The sequence below is a fragment of the Labrus bergylta genome, chromosome 4 (genome assembly GCF_963930695.1).
Source record: "Labrus bergylta chromosome 4, fLabBer1.1, whole genome shotgun sequence".
In the NCBI taxonomy this organism is placed as follows: domain Eukaryota; kingdom Metazoa; phylum Chordata; class Actinopteri; order Labriformes; family Labridae; genus Labrus; species Labrus bergylta.
Genome location: NC_089198.1, coordinates 22,427,939 through 22,449,527, shown reverse-complemented (window position 1 = coordinate 22,449,527; position 21,589 = coordinate 22,427,939). Strand labels below are relative to the sequence as shown.

The 21,589-nt window shown below is 40.6% G+C and overlaps 1 protein-coding gene across 1 annotated transcript in view; it reads left to right on the top strand.

Moving 5' to 3' along the window:
* cdh2 (cadherin 2, type 1, N-cadherin (neuronal)) overlaps window positions 1-21,589 on the top strand; it is a 57,566-nt gene that overhangs the window by 12,087 nt on the left and 23,890 nt on the right. The gene's annotated exons all lie outside the window — the stretch shown is intronic.

Below are 21,589 nucleotides of genomic sequence, written 5' to 3'. Positions count from 1 at the left end.
TTCACTCCCCCTCTGCAGGATTAATTTAGAGGAGCTTGTTGAATTTTTCAAGTGTTTGTTTATTTGCAGCGAGATAGCCAGAGGATGAGGTAAAGGACTAATGCATCAGTATTTTCTGTGCCTGAGAGAGCTGTTTGTAAATGCATGTGCATTTGTGTGTTGGAGGGACTTATTTGTGTGCTCAGATGGACTACTTATCAAATTGTACAGTACGAACGAAATGTGAGGGAAAAAACATTATCTCTACTGCTGAGTAGCGTTAGTACCTTTGAGTGGGAGGGCTATTTTGGAACTGAAAACCTCACTACCGCTGGAGCTTATACCTCAAGCGGGGACTGTGGACAAGTGGGTGCCAGGAGATGGGGAAAAACATGCTCTTAGGATGTGATCACACTGCAGCGGAATATGGTTGTCACTCGAATGCTTTAGGTTCAAACATAGTACAGTTGCAGAAGAGGATGCCAACCAAATACAGGAAATGCTTGAAAATGTCTGTTGAATTTCCGTGTGTTTGTGCGGGATTTCAGCCGCAAACACATTCAGTAACTCAAAGCGGGCAACATAATAATGATACCTCGCTTTCATTCAATCACTCACTTCTGAGTGGCCCTTTCCCCATGCAACATGCAAGTTACTCATGGAGATAGAGATGAAATGTAACATCCTTAAATTTCCACATCTAGATGTTGCCTTTAAACTCTTTTTGCCCTTATTGTTGGCCACATTGTGGTCTGGCACTGAATGCTGCATCTTAAGCTGAGCACTTTCCTTAGAGCTTCTACATTTGTCAGGAGGAAAGCATAAAAAGTCAGTGTTGGTTGATCACGGCCTGGTGGATATGATATCACACCTTTTGGTTGTTTGAGGAATTAAGGCAAGCTAAAAAAACACTGCTGGTGGCCCCTTTTTTATGTTCAAACTCGTGTAACCGTGGCTACTGGTGTTGGTAATGGATAAGGACATTAATTTAATTGGCCTGTTTACACTCCTAGTGCTCTGATGTAGTATGTAATTTCAAATCATTGTCAGTGTTTGATAAAAACTATAAATCATAAACTTTCATTATAACAACAGAGCTGCACAACATTGTCCATTGGTCATCAGGGTTTCAGGCGACAGACATATGTTTACTCAAAGATTTTGTCTTTATGGTGAATGAGTGTATAGCCATTATTCATGCTTCAAATCTACAGAAACCTTTTATGGACAATAATGTTTGACAAACAGTTTGACACAGTTTACAGTCATACCAACAGACTTAAAAAGCCTCTCTAGTGGACAGGAAACTTCTCAGACATGAAGAGTCCTAAATAAAGTGTGCTGGGGAGGATTTGCTTTACATAAACCATCAGGTTGACATGGCTTTATTACTTCAGAATTTAGTGTTTGTTTAAAGCAACTCCCCCAACCACAGTGCGCACACACACACACACACACACACACACACACACACACACACAGCTTCTCCTTAAAGGGGATCTTATTGGATTAATAGCCGAAAAACTACTTTGACGAAGTTGTATGAATGTTTTCTCATCTCTTCTACCAAGAATGTGTTGTTTTGGAGAGCTGAGGTCAAAAGACACAAACAAGCCTTTGTTCTGCAATTACCAGGCTTATTCTGTGCACACAGACTGCTGTGGACAACACTGGCACACATTGTTCTTTCATATGTCTATTTGATAGATTTGGTTGTTGATTGACAGATAATACTTATTTATGAGCTGTATATAAATTATCTTCAGAATTTGAATAAAGTACAATTTTTGACAATTAGTGATATGAAATTGAGTCAAATAAAATCCTCTTATATGTTTAAGATGTCAGAAGACTACAGACATTATAAGCGTCCATTACTGCTAGGTTTCTATTGCTTCAGACCTAAATATTATCAATTTGCCTATTCAAAAACAAGAGGCCTGGAAAATGATTTTATAATTGATAACAGAGATAATCTATTATGGAGACGATTAATTCATATTTTTGTTCCGCTTACAAGTATAACCAATACTATCTCACAGAAAGACAGCATGGTCATTGTAGCTTTCATTTGCACACACAGTAACAACTAGGCCACCTTCAAATTGATCATTAAATTGAGGACCATGAAAATGGCTTTTGCTCGCATTAAAGGGTGTGTATGTGTGCAGCACTAGGTGTTAGGCATTACTGAAAGCTGAAACAGCCTATGCAGTGTCTAGCCAACCATCAACCTATCCTCTGATCACCAGCCTTCATTTATTGGTCTGTCTGCAGTGGGCTTGGAAAATGCAATCTCACCAACATTGATTTGTGTCTGTTTGAAAAAAGGCGGTCCAGATACCAGGCACATGCATAAGTGTGAGTGTTTTTCCTTTTTCCATCCTTTCCATCCTCTCCGTCTTTCTCTCTCCATTTCCAGCCATCTCTCTTTCATTCCTTTGCTTCTTGCAAATCCATTCTTAGTGTTCCACACAAGACAAGACGACAGTTCCTTAGCCTCTTATCGTGCCTTCCACAAGACCACCAAGGGGTCTAAGCATGTGTACACAGGCAGCTGTGCACCACTGTAAGACTCCATTCTGTGCAGGATAAGTGGGGATTGGCATGTTCTCTACTCAAAAATGCAACAGCTGGGCAGAGCTTTTCACTTCTCCCATATGAGAAAGACAGACTGAAATGAGACATTAAGAGACAGAATGAGAGAAGGGACACAGACCCAAAGAGGGGTTGCCTCAGCTTCCCGACTGTGGCTTGGAGCAAAGCAAATGTTGGCACATGTGTGATGAGTTAGCACCGACTTAACTGTTTTTAAGAGTGGCCCAACACATTAAAGATGTGTGGCTCGCCACTCGACTTTCTTTCTTTACTCTTTATGCTGTAAACACTGAGCGGTAATGGAAGGAAGGGCATAAGAAGAGTAATTTATGTGCGGAGGAGAAGCCCGAGATGAGCCCTCCCTCTGGGATTAATGGGAGTCTCTGTCTCTGTTCACAGGAAATATGAAAGGCCCTTTGTTGGTAAAGGGCTTGCTGCTGCCAGCAAATAACTACCCCCTGTCATATTGAAAATCCCCCAACCTCTAAATTCATTGCCTCCTCTGCTGCTCATCCTTCACCCCCCTTTTTTTTAAGCCTATGTGTTTTCTGTCAAAGTCGCTCATTTATGATTCTACGCTGCGCCTGCTGTACAGAAGCCCAGGAGACCCTCGCTCACATTGTTAGTATTCACTGTCACTTCTTGAGTTCTGGCCATCGGGCGAGAGAAGAAAAGAGTGGGAGAAATAGTGCAGTACAGGTGGAGATTCACACTTTGACTTGTGATGCCATGTTCTGTCTTTTACCTCAACCATTTTCTGTCTGGTGTGTTTAATTCTAAGAGTTACTATCTTATCAGGCAAGGAAACGCTAGCTTTCTGCACTTAAGTGTGACTGGTGAACTGTGCTTAGGGTAAGGATTTATTTTTAGTATTGGTGCCGGTTTGTGTTGGTCTGAGCACACCTCCTTAGGCTAGACTAAATAAAGAATGGCCTATCAGTGAGGGAAAAGACTGTTTGGCACTTAACTGGCAGTGTGTCTTTCATCAGGTCACACATTGGTCTCCTAACACCTACGGCTCAGGACAGGGGGGGTGAAAGGCTGTTGGCAGGTGTTAATTGCAAAAAAAAAAAGGCAATAGAAAACCTGGCTGTATGCAGTTTTAATCCATCTTCCTGCTCTCTACATAGCTCATATTTCACACTGCTGAGAATATTTTCTGACCAATATCTTTTTTGTATCCAAAGGAGAAAGTAAAAAAAATGTTGTGCTGGTCCTTTGTCTTTGGTTTAAACCTTTGCTCAAGAACGTCAATATTGTGTACAGATTATTGTGTGGAAAAAAAAAACAACCTTTTTCTAGGCTCTGACCTTGTACACCCTCTGAGGAAAGTTTCATATTTTTCCCTCATATGTCCAGATTTTCATTAAGCATGGGGACTTAGACTTTTCTTTTACTTGTTCATGGCTTTGAGGAAAAAAAAACTGTGAACTGGAACATCTCTCTCACACCTGAATAAATCTTCAGTAAATGCATTAAGAAATAGCAGCTTTGAATTACTTCTTGCCTGAAAAGATAGTCTTGCTTTATAAAAGAAATTGCAGTTGTTTTGAGCTGTCCGTGATAGTTTCAGCCGTGTTTGCCTTCCCTGCCTCAGGAGTTGCACAGTGAATCTATTGGCTCCATATTGACTTCCCCAGGCTGTCTCCAATGGATTTGACATGGATAACACGGTTGTGTTTGTAACGAAAGGGGGGAGGGGACTTAATAAAAGCAGGAGACCCCCAACTGAAAAAAAGAGAGGGAGGAAGAGTGAAATGAAAAAGAAGGGAACTTAAATGGTGAGGGCTCAACTTCGCAAAAGCCATGGGTTGTCAGGGGCAACCGAACTGACTCTTTGTAACCTCCCCCCCTCCTTCCCTGCCTTCAGGAACGCTCAGATGCAGGAACATAGTAGCACAGGAGAATATGAGCCTGACATTGAAAGGATGAAACAAAATACACACATTAGATGTCTGCCTTATAAATGATGTATAATTGAGTTATCCAGGGCTCTGCTTGGAGTGTAGATGGAGGAGCACTTTAATGAGCTGCATAGTTTCATGTTATTCTATGCTTTAATTGTGATACTGCAGGACGCCATTCATTTGTTTAATTTACTAGACTTGGAGCTGAAGCCCAGGCTGGCATGGTAGGGGGGGAATTTTATAGCCATCCTCTGGAAAGGATAAGGCTTATTAGGTCTGATGGCGTCCTGTCTCATATAACCTAATGTGGATATGATAGACAGAGGATTCTAGGTTTGGATACACAGGGACTATAAATCCGAGCATATTTCCAAGACACTGGTCATCATAATAGCCCATTACGGTCCATGTTTGTAGATGGAGGGGCCAGATGTCCCTCGTGTGGCTGAGGGTCCAATGTAGGCTTTGAGGCAGCATGCGGTTGAAGTGAGGAGGAGCCTGAGCAGGACATCGGCACTCATTAAATGGACTTGCTCTCTGCTAGCAGACCCATAAAAAAAGCCCTTTAATGTTCTTAGCAGAGAAGCTCCACAATTTGCCCACAATTCCGTAGCCATAAAACCGGGAATTGAATTCCATATGAGTTCTCTGCTGTCATAGCTCACGGCACCAGCTGTCTGTCCGTGTTAAAATCTAACCCTTGGGCGCCACTCCCTGTCCAATTGGTGTCTTTCCACATGTTACATTGATCTTAAAAAGCTGGAGTCCCTTTGGTCTACTTGAGGAGAATACCTTAGCTTGATTGAGTGGGACATATGCAAGGACAACATCAAACATTTTAGTATTTTGGTAAGATCATATGACCTTGGAGATGTTATCCTGATTGATTTATGATGCAAACTGGGATTCTCATGTTACCACATGCCTCATTTCTCATCCTTACCCCCTCATACTTGGTGAATATACATAAATGTGCGTGTCGATTCTACTCATGAAATGGTAGTTTAAATTACTCCAGGCTGACTGTCAGCAAGATCATGTCAGTGTCATACTGTACATGCATGGCAGCACCAATCCCTCTCTGAGCATCCAATCTCTTGTTTGTGTTTGGGCTGTAAACTCCCCTGCACAGCTGCCACCGGGTCATGTCTGGGGGTTTCAGTAATGTGGCTGACCTCCTAATGTGGATTCCAGTGAGGCAGAAAGGCAAATGTTTGTGCTTCCAGGTCTTCCTGGTATCCCGGGTCGCTACAGCTGTCATGTTATCCCCTTCCTGCTCCAGCCTTCCAGCTCAGAATGCAACACAATATCTGCTAGCATCCCAGCTGCAGACGCTTAAAGATATCTGCTGTTATTTTGACAGAAGCCTGCATACTTAATCATTAGGCTTCCGGCACAATAGCCCTCTTTGAGTCTTAACTAGAAAACAACAACTGTAGTTTTCAAGGCAGGAATCTGATTTAATGCCCTCATAAAACAATAGTCTCCCATTGCACTTTACACGACCCACACTTTCTTAAAGTTAATTCACACTTTAAATGCTGTTGAGGGTAAGAGGTAGTTAACTCTCTGCTTAGCTACGCCGGGTTAGTTTGCAGAAATCTTCCCTCCCATTGTATCTTTAATTTCATTGTTTTTTTTTCTTCTGTGGAATGTTAAAGCCCTGTTTGTTTGCTGGTCATAATGAGTGCCAATGGAAAACTTATTTACACTATCTGGGTTTAGTAGTGTTGGCCAGCACAGTGGAACGTCTCTCCCTTTTTGCCAGTGTGCAGGGACTACACTTAGTCCTGCTTCTGGCAAATGGGTCTTTAAATGTGACAACTGAAAGAAGCCCCACGGTTGCTTCCATGGTCCAGGATACAATAAAACAGCTACTAGTGGAGCTATGCATCCACCCCCTCCTCTTTCTCTTTGTTTTACAAGGTTTTTTTTCTACCTAATTCTTTTTCCTCCTCTCTGTTCCACAGCGCTGGTTTCTCTGTCGTAAATTGATATGCAGACGGCTTCAGGTTACAGTACAGGATAGGAGATTATTTTCAAACGGTCAATTCTGTGAATACCAGTATGTAGCAGAGGTGCAGGGATGGAGGAACACAGCACCTTGGGAGGAGTTGCTCTACCCTTTGCCGCGAGGCTAAAAGCATTCAGCTCCTGCCCATTGTGAGCCTTACTCAAAGGGATTTGTGATGGGTATGATCTTTGACCCTTCTACGCCCACATTATGTAAATGAGTGTACAAAAGAAGGGGATGATGCAATTTCCCGAAACACACTGATTTTAATTTGAGTGTGTGCATATTGTGAGTGTGCAGACCCTGAAGTGAGTTTTTTTTTTTTTTTACTGCTTAACAATCAGTGTCCTTAGGCATCTAAAAAACACATATAGGAAGATAGACCTGTTGTCATGTTACTGAGCATCCTCCATATGTTGTTATGACAGTGGTTGGGAAGGTAACAAGATCCCCCTCTGTCAGCCCTGCAGCCCTCCTCCCTCTCCCAAATGCTGTTATTGTCCCTGTGCACAAAGGATGGGGGGATGTGTAACTCTAGATGAAGCAACAAGCTGAGGTTCATGGACAACGCCCTTTCCCAGACTGTATCAACTTGCGAATTTCTGGTCATAGTAGTGTTATTTATTTCACCTCAAAGAAACTGTTTGTAATCAGCATGAATGGGTTCAACAGGACTTTTTCTACTTGGGTCTTTATCCTGGATTCTCCCTGCTTTAGTATGAATGGGGTGTATACCAAGCGGAAACCTCCGGTGTTGAAAAATGAAGCCATTGCGGAAGTGCAAAATCCTTTAGTTCATCAAGTGTCTGCTTGATGAAGAAGCACTGGAAGTCACATACACACCAACTGCTGTTTTTACAGCAGAAATTGTTAGGTTGAATAAAGTTAGGGTGAGACAGCATTTGTCAGTGAGCACAGTTGACAGGCTTCAAAAGCCCTTTGCGGTAACAGATGGGTGACGTCACTCATCTGTTCACTATTATTTGCAGTCAATGATGTATACAGGTTATCATGCAACTCCTGTGGTTTCTATAACAAGCCTTAAGTCACTTTAGCATTACAAGATAGTGGTAAATAAATTCCATGAATGCCAGCCATGTAAAAGAGAACTGTTTACAAAGCTCAACAATTGGAACTAATGTGGATGTTTTACTGACCTGTATACATTCTGTACATGCTTTAAAGTAATTTAAAGTTCACACTAACCCAGTTCTACTACTGTCCCACCACATGAATAACATGGATTGGATGGATTTTTTAACTATTTCATACTCTGCTTTTGGAGGACTGTGGTTCCCATTAGTTACTCATTAGTTTAAGCCTGGTCTCTCCAGAAACCCAGGTAAACATTTGCTGTGCTTTGTGTGTTTGCTTTAGCCACAGACTGGAATCCAGTTTTCCCTGCCCTTGTGCGAGGGTTAATGGATAAAACAGTATCCCTTTTGACACTAGGTCATGGACTTTACGGCCCTCCATTTTTTTTATATTGTCCTACATTGTTTTTACACATCTTCTATTCTTTTATGTTAATTTTGTGACAGTGTTCGACTTTAAAACAGAAAAATGCCATTATGAAGAAAGAATAGCCTTCAATAGGAACAGTTTTACTTTTGTGTGATTAATGGTTGTTGATTAATTTGTGTTATGTGTAGAAGAAGAAGGCAGTCAGGTTAGCGTTGGAAAATCTATTTAATTACATGTTATCCCTTTGATTACTTGAACATTTCCCACCTCGATTTTATTTTTGGAGGTGGGAAAATTTCCTGTGATACTCAAGCAGCGTATTAGAAAGCTGATTGCTTGATTTAAAATGCATGCGACTGTTCAGTTACAGTCAACCTCAATGACAAACACAGCTTCGATTCTAATTTAAAACAGGATTAAACAGTGAGCCAAGTATGTTTTTTTTTCTGCATTTGAAAAGTGCTTTCGAATTATGTGGCCTCAACAGTGCAGTGTCAGCACTTCTATACATGAAGATGCATTTTATGATTTGTTTTCAGCGTTTTAAATTAATCCAGCATTAGCGACTACATGGACCCTTTGCTTGTTTTTCAAACTCAGTATGACTCTGATGTACTTGACTCAAACCATATGTTGAGCAGGGCTTGAAAGGGTTCCACAGCATCAACAGACACAGCTGGCCAGCAGTCTGTGATCTCATTGCAAGCCATGTTTGCCATATTTTGCTGTACTCGTTGGCCTTGCCAAAGCCCTACCTCTGCTAACTAATTATTTGCCCTCTGCTGCCAAATCGCGTCCTGATGAATAACCTTCAAAAGTGGTCACTGTCATGCTTTCCTCAGAAAACAATCGAGCGAGATTAGTCAGACAATGTGGTGAGTTTTTGGGAATTAGAGTTTAACACTGGCGTCACTGAACTGGTGAGTTTGTAAAAATGTCAAAGGGTTGTTATTTTATGGGTGCTGTGGAGGGACATTTTTCAATACTCGTGTTAAGTGTTAGCATGAGAATAACAGCCTGTATTGGCGGTGTGGTGGCTGTAGACAGTGAGTTACAGCCTTACTGCGCTCTGAGCTGATCATTAACAGGTCTAACACACTGGGATATTAAAGTTTGTTTTACTGCTGCCATCAACAAGCATGCAGGCCTATAGACATGTGTTATTGAATTCATATAATGTGAGTTATTAGGCCGTACATCTTGGGTGTCCATGTATATTGCCGGATCTGTCCGGTGTGGTCCTAGAGGAAATAGAGTAGCAGAGGAGATCATATTGGTTATTAAGCAGCTGCGCCATAGCTGACCACATATTTATTATTTATTATTTATTATAATTGTTATCACCCCTGGACTTCTTTTTCAATCACAACATCCATCTGAGCATGCTCACACACCTGGATCATATAGACTTTGTTCGAAACAATAAATGATAAGCTCACTTTTAGCGCAGGGTTTTATCAACCAATGAAAGTAATGAGGTTAAACTAGTAAAAAAAACAAAAAAAAACATAATTCCTCTGCCCACTCCAGTGAATCAGAGGAATGGGGAGAAGTGGGTAGAACAGCCTTAGATGAGAAGCAGCCACAGTAATAAAACCGGCCGCCTGGTGATGCAGCCTCCATTATTCCTGTTGGTATGTTCATGCGCTTTGAAAAATAGAATAAATTCCAATGTCGGGAATTGCTGTTCTTATACCTGCAAGCCCAGTAGGGGAGTTTTAATGAAAATAGAAACCCGCCTGGAACAATTGAATCCTCCGACTTCTCTAAGAAAGAATAAACATGCATCCTGCTTGTATTATGTGCCAGTTGGCCAGTTGTTGCCAACTGTAAAAGCCCCACCTTTTGACTATTTTAACTGATGAAATACAAGAACTACATTTGGCCATGAAGTGAGCTTTAGGTTCTCTTATAAGCATGTAAACTATAACAAAGCAAAGTCTTCTCAGCTTTAAAACAAAGTCTTACCAGCACTTTTTAAACACAACATCTTATTGTGGGATTATTTCTGAATAGTGTTCGGCATCATCACGTCTAAACTTTGCGTATGTGTGAGAGAAGAAAGCGGGACAAACGGAGGCACGTCAGAAACAGTTTGGTGGATTAGGGTGCAACAGCGTGGTTTGATGTTTAATCACTCCTTGTGCGTAAGCTGTTCTGAGGGGGATAGAAAGGCTTTCCTGTAAGCTCCAGCGGTAGTGGGATGTCTTTCTGGTGAATCTCGCCTCTGTGGGCAGAACTTGCTGTGAACCTGCATTTTTTTTGTTTGCCTGAGAGGTTGCACTGAAGCAGAATGATAGGACAGCTCAGACCAAACATAGCACCACGCTTCCCTCCCCCTTTTTCTCTCTCTCTTTCTCTTGGTAAGGGTGACTCAGGGTTGAGGCACTATGATCACTTGATACTTCAGGCTGCTTAAAAACTGTAAAGATGAACAACTACACTTCCTAATCACAGCTCATGTTTTATTTGTGATAAAGAAAAAGCAGAACGGAAACAGCCTTACTGTACAACTGAGATTTATTATAAAAACAAAAGTGATAGTTTGCCTAAGACCACACAATCGCACCACAAGCTGTCAACAGTGATTCACATGTTTATGCCACCTGCTTGCTCGTGCCACTGCTGTCGATGTTAGTGTGACCCTGACGAACATCGCCATGACTGCGAGGAGACAGACTGCTCCCGTGGGTCCTTGCGTTAAAAACCCAAGGTCTGGAAACATTTCCGCAGGCGGGATTTCCAAGTGGAGACAGATTTGTACACGGCCATGCTTGTGGTTTGGTGTTATAGCTGCAGACAAACTGAGGACAGATGTGATTGGAGTAATTTTCATCCCCCCCTCCACCTCCTCCTCCCCTTCCTCCTCCCCCGTTATTCCCTCTTTCCTCTCTCCTTCCAGTTCCCCTAATCTGGGACTCATTGTGTCTGTAATAAAGCACAGCTGCACAGATCCTTCCTCTGAACCTACTCAGTTCAGCTGATTACATGGGAGTGAGAGGGCTCTACTCTCACTGAGTCCAGTCACATAGCCATGCTCAGCACATGTTAATGCTCCACTGTTACATAGATGTGAGAGAAGACACTTCCTTTAACTGGACTTGTGCCATTGCTAATTATTAACAACCTTTTTTTTTATTTTCACCCTAGCCAACTGTTTATATCAGTTTCTATTTATATCTGTTATGTAGGACATAGATTTTGCTTACATAAGGAAAATCTATTTTATTCTTTTTTTTAAACAAATCAGCATTTTATTTGAGATGCATTTTTTTTGTTTCATACTGATTGAGATACCTAGACTTCAGCATTGTCCAACACCAAGTACTGCTCACATACCAAAATGTATATACTATTGTTGGAGCACTGGTTGCTGTGTTGTTATTTGTTAAAATAATAATGATTAATTACCCCAAACATGTGACATTATATTGGAGGTGTTACTATGTCATGGTCTAAGATTTGTTTCTTGTGGCAGCTTTTAGGTTAAAAATGTAACTAGAGATTTGTAGTTTTTTGAGTTTCTGAAATTTCTGTTACCATCAATCTTTAAAACAACTGAGATGTATTGTTTTAGAACAAGTGGTATTGGGGTGTGCACATGTCTTTGCTCTTCAGGCTACACGATTTTTTTGATGAAACCTTTTTTTGAATGAACAAAACGTTCATCTTTTAATGCTGCTCGTTCTGCTTTACATGAAGGCACGACTCCACTGCATTTTGTCAATTTGTTGGGTTGGAGTGTTTTAAATTGCTTCTGCCCTGAAATAAAAATTTTAAAAAAAAAGAAGTCATGCATATGAAAGTGAGCAGCCCTAATAGAAAGATGTGTCTCTCTTACAAAATGGTGCAGTGTTGAGCATCAGTGGCTAAACTTCTACATTTTAGGGAAAAGAGAAAAAAAACAGTAACAGGGATAAATATCAGCTCGGAATTGTGCAGGAGATGTCTGTATCACACTGCGTATCAACTTTGAATCCAAATCAAATGAAAAAACTGAAGCTCTCCAAGTCTTCAAACTGGCCTCGATCTGAAGAAAGCATTTAAATTGATTTCTTTGTCTTCTGGAAGTACACAAGTTTGTTCTATCGTTTTGAAAACACGATTTATTCAGCCTTGAGGTACAGACATAAAATTATTTTCACAGTAGATATTTTTTCTTCCACCCATCTATAGAAAAAGCCTGCCCCCTCCCCTTTGATCTCTTTTGAGCACAAACTATGAGTGGGGGAGGGTCACACAGGTCAAATATGTTTAGTTGCGAGCTGCATTCGGCATCCCAGCTGCAGCTTGATCTCTCCAGGAACCAGCGCAGTACAAAGGGATAAGCTCGTTGACACATTAAGACAGCGTTTGTAAATTCATACAAATGCATGCCTTCCTCTGTGTTTGCTTTTCTTGTGCTGGAGCAGCACATAACAAGCTGTCATGCGTCTGAAAAGCTGTGTATGAGTTGAATGCGTAAGCTTCAGATACAAACATTGGGCTTGTCTTTAATCTTTCCTCTGTGTGTTTTTTGTCTTTTTCTGTAAGCACGGGCTAATTGTGATTCAAGCAGAATTTGACACATATTGATTTCAACGTGCAATGGGCAAATGCTCACACCCCGTGTATTGGCAGCTGCCCTAATCCCCCTCTTTGAAGAAGCTTCTTTTTCCTTACTGTCATTGTTTTGAGGAGGGATTTTCTTTTTCTTCCCTCCTCGCAACCTTCCGGAGAACGCAGGTTACTCAACCTCGTGACTCTACAGCTGCTGTTTTTTTTTTCCATATGTTAGTTTGTTTTGCTCTCATGAAAGGGTTCAGAGAAGATAAATTGTCAAGTGTCTCATAATGTGTGGCATGTAAGGGTGAGTGAGTAAAATGAGGATAATGGTTGGTAGCTGCAACAGTAATGGTCTGCCCACTACGATGACTCATTTCCTTTGTTTAGCTGAAAAAAGAACTATTTGAATGTCCTCATTTTCTCCTGAGCACAGACTTTCTTTTTAGTGTTCTCTTCTTGAAATTATTTTGTTTTAAAAATTGAAATATATTTCATCTTCCATTCCTCCAGGAATATTTGAAGTCACTACAGTATGTCCTTTTTTTTTGCACTATACAGAGGTTTGTGTAATCAGTAAGGCAAAATATATATTGTATTTTTGCGTGCAAATGACTGGGTAAAACATTTTTCTTTTCTTGGAGAGAGACGTAGAAGCAACCTCTATCTCACAATATAACAGTCTTCTCCAGAGGCTGTCAGCCTCATCTTCCTTTGTCTGCCGCTTTGTTTCTCAGCCAAAGAGGATTCACATGCCTTCTCCTTGTTTTTCCCCGTGCCTCGACTTCGCCAAAGAGAGAGAAAAAAAAAGGAAGAAAGCAGGAATTCCATTAGCTTTATTCTCAAAAAAAAAAAAAAAAAGTGTGAACTTGTGACTGTGTTACTCATGACATACTGGTCCCAGAACTGGTCCCAGATCTCCATGCATTTAATTTAACATCTTATACTATAGGTGAGTGCATCTCATCCCTCCATGTTCTTTTTCATTACAGACACTCTGTGTTGTGTTAAATCCCTCACTTTATGAATCTGGTTTAAATTGCTGGGCGGTTCTGTCTGGCGGAAATTGAAGGTGTGTGTGTGTGTGTGAGAGATAGATAGAGAGTGCCCCACCACGTGTGCATGTTAAAAAGAAAGCAAGAGAAATTGAACAGAAAGGGCATGTTTGTGTGTGTGGTTAGGTTTGTAATTGGATGCAGTGGACCGCATCAGTCTTTACCTGAGCCAGTCATTTGCATGGGTGTGATTGACAACAGTGCTATGCAAAGCGGGCACACATATTATTCTCTATATAGGAAGAGAGGTTGCAAAAACCATGCCTTTTCCATTAGCTATCCCTTTCCTGTTAATAAGTATTGAGTCATTATTGCTAAGACACAGGTTGAGATTTCATTTGCATAACTGCGCATCAACTCGACCTCTCCATGGTCCATCTGCTGTTGTGTTGGGAGTTTATTTTTGCAGATTAGATCTCACCGCAGTTTAAACATAGTGGGAGGTTTCCGTAAATTTGCTGAAGTCATCAAACTTAATGGACTCAGAAGAATCATAAATGTTAAAGCCCATCTTAAAAGGTGCAGCAAGCGTTTTTTTTTTTTTTTTTTAAAGGCCGTCACGGCGGTTTCAAGCAAGAACATCCTGACAAAAAGTAGAACTCATTCAGTGTGTTGGGTAAAAATAAAGTAATAAACATGGAAATGTAAGTATTTTCATTCATGGGTTACATTGCTTTCTAGATCACATTATACTCTTGTCATTGTGTTTGTTCTGAGTGGTCATTCACTTGGCTCATTCAGTGTATTATGAAAGTTTCAACTTATTTAAAAATAGGAAGATTATTAAGATAGTTACATTTTAAACTAGACAGGAAGCACATTAAGGTGTAAGGAGTAGCATTAACCACATGCTGCTATGCTCAGAGGTTGTCACAGATGAAGAGGGGGCTCTGTTGCATGGAGGTTATTATTTATGGTTGCTTGATCTGCCTCCTTTCACTGTCAAACCCCATGTCAAGCAATGACACAGGAGGTTAGACAATGTGTTAGAATTTAATCACTTCCACATGTACAACAGTGTTCATCTTATCAAATTTGATAACTTACAAATAGCTTCCTCGGTGGTCAGTCTCCCAGGCTTTGTCTTCTTGAAAATTAATTTGCACAGCCTTTGTCCTGTTGAAAACAAAGTTTTAATGAACTGTTTGGCTGGTCGTGTCTGTCTCTAAACTTCCTATGAATAATGCAATATGTATAAATAGATGCTTTTATAGATGGATTAAAGATTAAATTTATTTTTCTTACTTCAACTTTTATTACCATTTTCATTATTAAGCACAAACCAGGCATTTTATGAATAAAAATAGAATACTAAAATAAACACCCTGGGTTTTTTTCCCCCTGAATTACAATTCATTAAAAGTCATATTGACCGTAGTATTTATTTATATTAAATAGTGAAACGCTGTTAAATTGAAAGGTAATGTTGGTGGTTTTTCTGCCTCCAAAGAATTTTTTGATAACAATGTTTTCAAAAATGCATCAAGGTTTAAACTCCTCAAAATTCTTCTTTTATTCATTCCTTATCTGTTAATTTGTATAACTATGTCAGAATGTGGCTAACCTCAGCTTCAGTTTGTCTCTTGTTCACCTCATATGGTCAGGATTTCGTTGATAAAATATGTTTCCTCCCTGTAAAAAAAACCATGCTATGTTTGCACACAAACTTGTACTGCTCTGGCACCAGCAATCTTCTACCACAAAGACACCAACAGTCTTTTTCTGCCATGATAACAGTCTTACTCTTTAAAAAAAAGAAAGAAGTGAGTATCCCTTTGCAGCAGTGTTAGTGATTGTTGATATAATTTCCATAAACATTCTCTCCTGACTCAGTTTTAATAGGAGAGATGCCGTGCCAGTGCTGAGCCATAGCATTTGGGCAGCAGTGTTTGATGGATGATCTCTTTTACAGCTGGACACATTGAAACTGGAGTCCATAGCCTTGCTGTCTATGATTTAACACTATTAGTTTTCCACTTGGTGAAAGCAGAACTAGACATTGACATCATTGCATAAGTCACCTTTTCTGTTTTTCCACCCAAAGCGGGATAATGATTGTCCCTGTGGATCCATGATTGGTACAGATCGGTGCTGAGAGAAATGTAAGTCTGTGTTTCTTATCCCAGCAACAAATCAGAGACAGGACCAGCTCTGCCGCTGTGATTAAAAAAAGTCTTACAAGAGCCAGTGAAAATGCCAGCAGGGGTTTCCTCATCACTGGTCACTGCCTTCTTCTTTGTCTCTTTGATTTTTATGATGGGATTTTGACAGAAATGATCAAGGGCAAGAACTAAATAGCTTCGAGTCTGTGCTTTCGAGATCAAAGGGACCTAATAATGTCATATTACAGGTTGCTCTGAGGCAGTTTTAAGTGCCCAGCCCTCGTGGCTTCTCCAAAAAAAATATCAGTCCGCTGGTGTAGTCATTGGCTCTATTATAATACATATTTGTCTTTTATATCCCATCTTTATGACATTAACCACCAGTTATATTTAAGAAAGTAGTTTAATTATTTCAGGCAATTGAGCTAATAAATAATTTAAACCGTGATTTTACTGAGGCATTAATGCAGGTGTCTGAGTAGGCTGATTGTGCATAATACTTGACCTCCTTCTTTTAAGTAGTGTCTTTGTTTTCATCACAGTGAATGTATAATACATGACTGAGATCAATATCTGATGTGTAATATTCATGGGTATTTCCCACCCGATGAGAGCCTGCAGAGATGAGTCAACTTTCTAAAAGAAAAGGCCTGAGACGCAGCAGCACGGTGGCAACAGTGATGGATGTACAGTTCAGCCAAGCATCTCCTTAAAATGTGTATTACTGCTGTGTATGGGCACCGGAGAATGACCTGTGTAATGCAGAAACAGTAAGAAAGTGATGCATGTGGACATCTTAAATGGATTATTATTCACAGTCTGATTTCCACAAAGACATCTGAAATGTCTCGACCCGCTTCTGACCTCCAACCTCACACAGCTTGGTTGATTTTAACCTCTACCTGCTTTTGTTCTCAGTCTTTATCTTCTCTCCTCTGTTAATCAGTAAAGCTTTTGTAGACCCAACAAAGTGATCTATTCCCGCAGTTGTACGTTGAATTAAGGTAAAGAGAGCAATTAAAAACCATTAACCTTACATGAGAGGGAGGTCAGCGAAAAGCTGTTATGGCCATTAAGTTCAACACATTCTTTTATGAACTCGGGGGTTTACTCTGGGCTGTCGACTCTAAGCTCTGAGATTTCAAAACAGGAGACTAGATTTTTATTATAGGATCAAAGTCACCTAACGCTTAGCTTCATCATATATCATATAGGTTTCTTTAAAAAAGGATCAAAAATTGTCTTTAAACTTGAAATAGAAAAGACTCTCTGCAAAATCTCTGCAAACCTATTAAGATATCAGCTCTCCTCAGTTTATCTGTTTGATTTATTTACCAGCAATTAAATGTGATGCTTTCCATAATGATGTTCACCTTTAAACAGTCGCAGGGGTCACAGAGCTCTTCTAAAAGACGTCATGAAGCGTTTAAAGTCTGACATCCTGGTAATGTGGTCACCAGACTAAAGCCTCTGTATCAAGCCTCTCGTCTCTATAACTCACAGAACAAAATCCCAGTAGCTATGCACTGATAACTGCAGAAGGATGTAGCTTAGTCTTATCAGCTCTTGGCTCCAGTGACACAGTAATCCACACAATGTGCGCCTGTCATTGTACTGGAAACACACAATCATTTCATTTACCCAACAAAGAACTGGGAATAATTGTGATGTCCCTAATGCACTTCCGCTTTACCAATAACCAATTGAGATTTCTAATTTTCAAAATGTGCCTGAATGTCATCATGCATTTCCTTTTCTTTGCAGAGAAACCTGTTCTGCCTCTGGAATAATGTCAGTTTAGCATGATCAAAGAAGCTCGTAATAGTATGTTCTCCAGGCTGATCATAGCTGGGACATAACAGGGAACAATTGTACTGAAAATGAATAAAGAATTTGGCATCCTGAAGAAAATGGAGGTGACTTTTGGCCTGGTGGGGGGTCTGCTTACCTTGTAATTGTCCCTTTTTGTTAACACAATGGTTGTCAAACTTGGTTGCTGTATCCCCAGGAGAACAAACGGCAATGTGCAAATGCAAAATAAAAGCAAGTGTAAAAAGAAAAGAACATGTCTAAAGGAATAAAAATAGTTTCCCTCTCCTAAGGGCCAGTTTGCTAGATCAAGGGAGCTTAAAAATCCACGTGTTTCAGATTGCGCAAGCTCCTATCGCCGCAGCGGCTCAGACATTCATGCTACTTAAATTTCTCTCTGTATACCAATGTGGGCGTGTGTGATAAGGGGAGGTAGTATCAATACAGTTTTTGAGGGCTTCCTCATAATTCTCTAATCGAGGCAGCAGTTTTAGGAAGGAGAAATAGCTCAAACGATATGCATAATCACGACACAAAATGTTGGGAGAATGGTCACTGGAATCGGGCTTAGAAACTGAGCCAGCTGCATGTTCAATGTGCCTGTGCTCTGATGCAATTCCTCTTTAGTTTTTTTAATTGCTAGAGACACTGAACAGAGGACAAACATTGCTATTTTTTTTTTCATGCAAATCCCCATATTTTAGGCCCAGCTATAAATGCATGGAACGCTTTGCGCGTTTGAAGTGCAGTGCATTAGTAAAACGCCTTCAAGGGCTTAGTCTGGCAAAAGGCAGTATCATCATTCCCAGATCCAAGCTTCAGCTACAAACAGTTCACTCTCTCTGAAGAATACACTGTTTTATGAAAACACAAATAAACCTTTGTCTCCTTCATGTATTCTCAACTTCTTTAAATAAATAGAATTTCTAGAAATGTCTTGATTTAGTAGTGACATTGTACTGGGGGGAATGACTGCCATTGTACAAGCGCTGGTTATTTTATGAAGACATGATGGGTTATGCTTTCACAACCTGAGATGTATGACTTAATTCTTTACAGTAGTGTATTATTAAAAATACTCACGCATTGTATGCGTCTCCATAGAAAGAAGTCATAATAGTGAAGAATAAGATGTAATAAGCTGCATAATGGTGTTTTTTTTCGTACCGGCCTTGAAGCTGTGAAATCTACATTCATAATAGTAGCGTTAGAAAAAGAGTCCAGTCAGAGAGACAAAAAAAGCATGCCTACACAATTACGTCCTGAAGCAGCCATCTTAGTTTAGGAAACATTAGCGTGTTGTGATTTTAGCAGTTTGGGCAATAATTGGGCAATTACTGAATATGCTGTGAAGGATATTTTTGTGGTCTGGCACGAAGTCTGCACACTGTTAGAGAACCTTGTCCTTAATTTGGCATGTTCTCCCCAATGTTTTGGGACTGGATTAGAATTTCATATCACAGCAGTTTGAATTGAGGTACCCGAGTGTGAGCTCCACTGGGGCTTAACAGGATCTTATGAACAGCGGGGCTGGCATGGATGTCTCACGCAGCACATTCAGCTGGAGCCTCTGCTTCATATTGCATTGTCTCAATGCCAGTGCAGGCCACTCTACTAAACCTGGTCACATTCATTTGTGAATAATGCATTTTGTCAGGGGTGTCGTAGCATTTGCCCGGGTTGCGTGCGTGCCTGCGTGTGTGTGTGTGTGGAGAGCGATTGCCACGGGGGTATTTGCCTGGGTCTGCATTTATCCACAGCTACTGATGAAACACCTATGCAGAGTATTTCTCAACTGTCAGTGACCTCACTTCCCAGAAATGAGTGATGGTGTATTGGGATGATCTCACATGAGAGGTTTCAGGCTTGTCACATTTACAGCACATTAGAGGCACTCTCAGCTCTGCTCACTTGCAGCCGGTGATTTTGGCAGGCAGGCATGAAAAAGCTGAGATCGTGGAACATTTTCTTTGCTTTCCTGCAGTCCAAATTCTGCATTCCAAATTAAAATGAATCTCCCTCTGCCTCTCCTGGTCTCTCTCTAACTATTTGTGTCTGTCTGAGTTAGAGTTATCACGTGACGGCGTGGACAATAGAGAGGCACTTTGGCTCCACTGAGAGGTTAGCCTGGTTTTTTGTGTTGCTTGTCAGTGAGGGGGGGCATCTAAGCTGTGAATAGGATCATTGAGTCGGAGGTAATTTTGGGCCCCGGTGCAGGGCATTAGTTGGACAGGCCTTTCTGCTGACAGGCCTGTTTCTCCCACCCCCACCCCCTTTCTCTCGCTCCCTCCCTCCTTTTTTTTTTTAACCCCCAGTCCCCCCTCTGCTGCATCGGCATTTCTATCCAAACCATAGGCCTTTATCGTTGTGGCCATGACGACATGTCTGATAGGGTGGGGCAGCCAAGACCTCTCTTAGCCCTGCACCTAGGGAGCCAATACATCTAGATAAAGATAAGCTGCAGAAGCCAGGGTTTAAGCGGTGCCACACTACACATTTCTGTGCTTTCCTAAACCACCAGAGTGTTTCTGATAGATGAAGAGACACACGCTGGACACTCTCATTCATTATCATTGGAAATGGTCGTGCCTGTTGGGAGCTTGTGCAGTGATTGCAGAGGGGGCTGACTGTTGAAGGGCCTCTCAAAGGTGTCCTGATGGCCAAATTTCAGACTAAGTTAAAGAGCGGGACCACAGCTCTGCAAGAGGCTTGGGCAAAAATAACCGGCAGGGGACTGCGTCTGTCAAGTGCACTGCTAACCGTGTTCACACAAATGTATGGCCAAAAGTGACAGAAGGTTAGAAATAGAAATATATGGACAGCAGATCAAAGGCATTTAGTGATGATTTAAAGAAGTGTGTTACATTACTGTTTTCCTTTAACGATTTATTGACCACATGGGAACTGAAAGCCTCTAAGCACAATTAGGTGGAGTGGAATGAGCAGAAGAAGAACTGCTAAAATAACACACAAGCAGACGACAAAAACAGCAGACGGATTGAACAGCCTGGTTCAGACAGTTCCAGATCATTACACAAACATATACCTGCTCACACTTTTTTGGTTCATTAGACATTTATTTTCTGTATCTATATTTGCTAGTTTTTTTTTAAATGTATAATCTAAAATGTAAAACTGTAGAATATGCTGAAAAATGGCCATTACAATTTCCTGGAGTCAAAACTGATGTCTTCAAAACACTGATTGTCAATCCTCTGAGAATTCAAATATACAATGAAAACAGAAAACAAACAGCTGATCTTTATTTGAGAAGCTGTTCAAATAAAATGCCTGAAATTTGTATAAAAACTCACCGTACATAATAAAACAATTAACAAAATAGTTGCAGTACAAGTTCTGCTGTTTTTTAACAGTTTTTTAAGTAATTCCAGCACAGCTTGTACTTTTGCTAAATACCATAATACAAGTACAAGCACCTCAGATAGAACATTTAAGTTAGACCTTACCAACCTCCAAGTGCATTGTGAGGTGTGTTTTTTTTAACAGACACTTACTCTGTATTCTCCCTCTGTCTGTGTATCTGCTGACTTGGACCGGCTGGTGATTGCCTGAAGGCTTTGAGTTTACAGGCTGCTGGCTTTAAGGCAAAACCTTCACAGAGAGAAGGTCATCTATCTGATGTCAGCTGTGCCAGGTTCAAAGAGAGAGAAAAAACTAATTGGTCAAGGGTAATTTAACAAAGGCAGCCAGGAAGGAGATGGTCAATATCAAGTGCATTCCAGTACAGAGAAAAGATCGTGTCATCTTCTATCTTCATTATTGTAACGGCTGCCTCTCCTGTAAAACCATTTCACCTTGAGAGCCGTTGAGCACCATTTAGATGAATTGCTATTCTTAAAGTAAAAAAAAATAAGCTGTTTTGTCACTGTTGAAATATTTGACTAATAGCTGTAGGTGGGGTGCAGCATATAGTCCTGGCAGAAGATTTGTTCACCTTGTTCAGTGCTTGATAAAGTAGAGCAAGTTTTCAGATTCGTTCAACAGGGTGAAAACATTTTGATTACACAGCATGTCAGTTTGCAAACTTTCCATAAACCACCTCAACGTTCTTATTTGTATAGGATGTTTTCTCATTCACTATGAATAATAGTCTGTTTT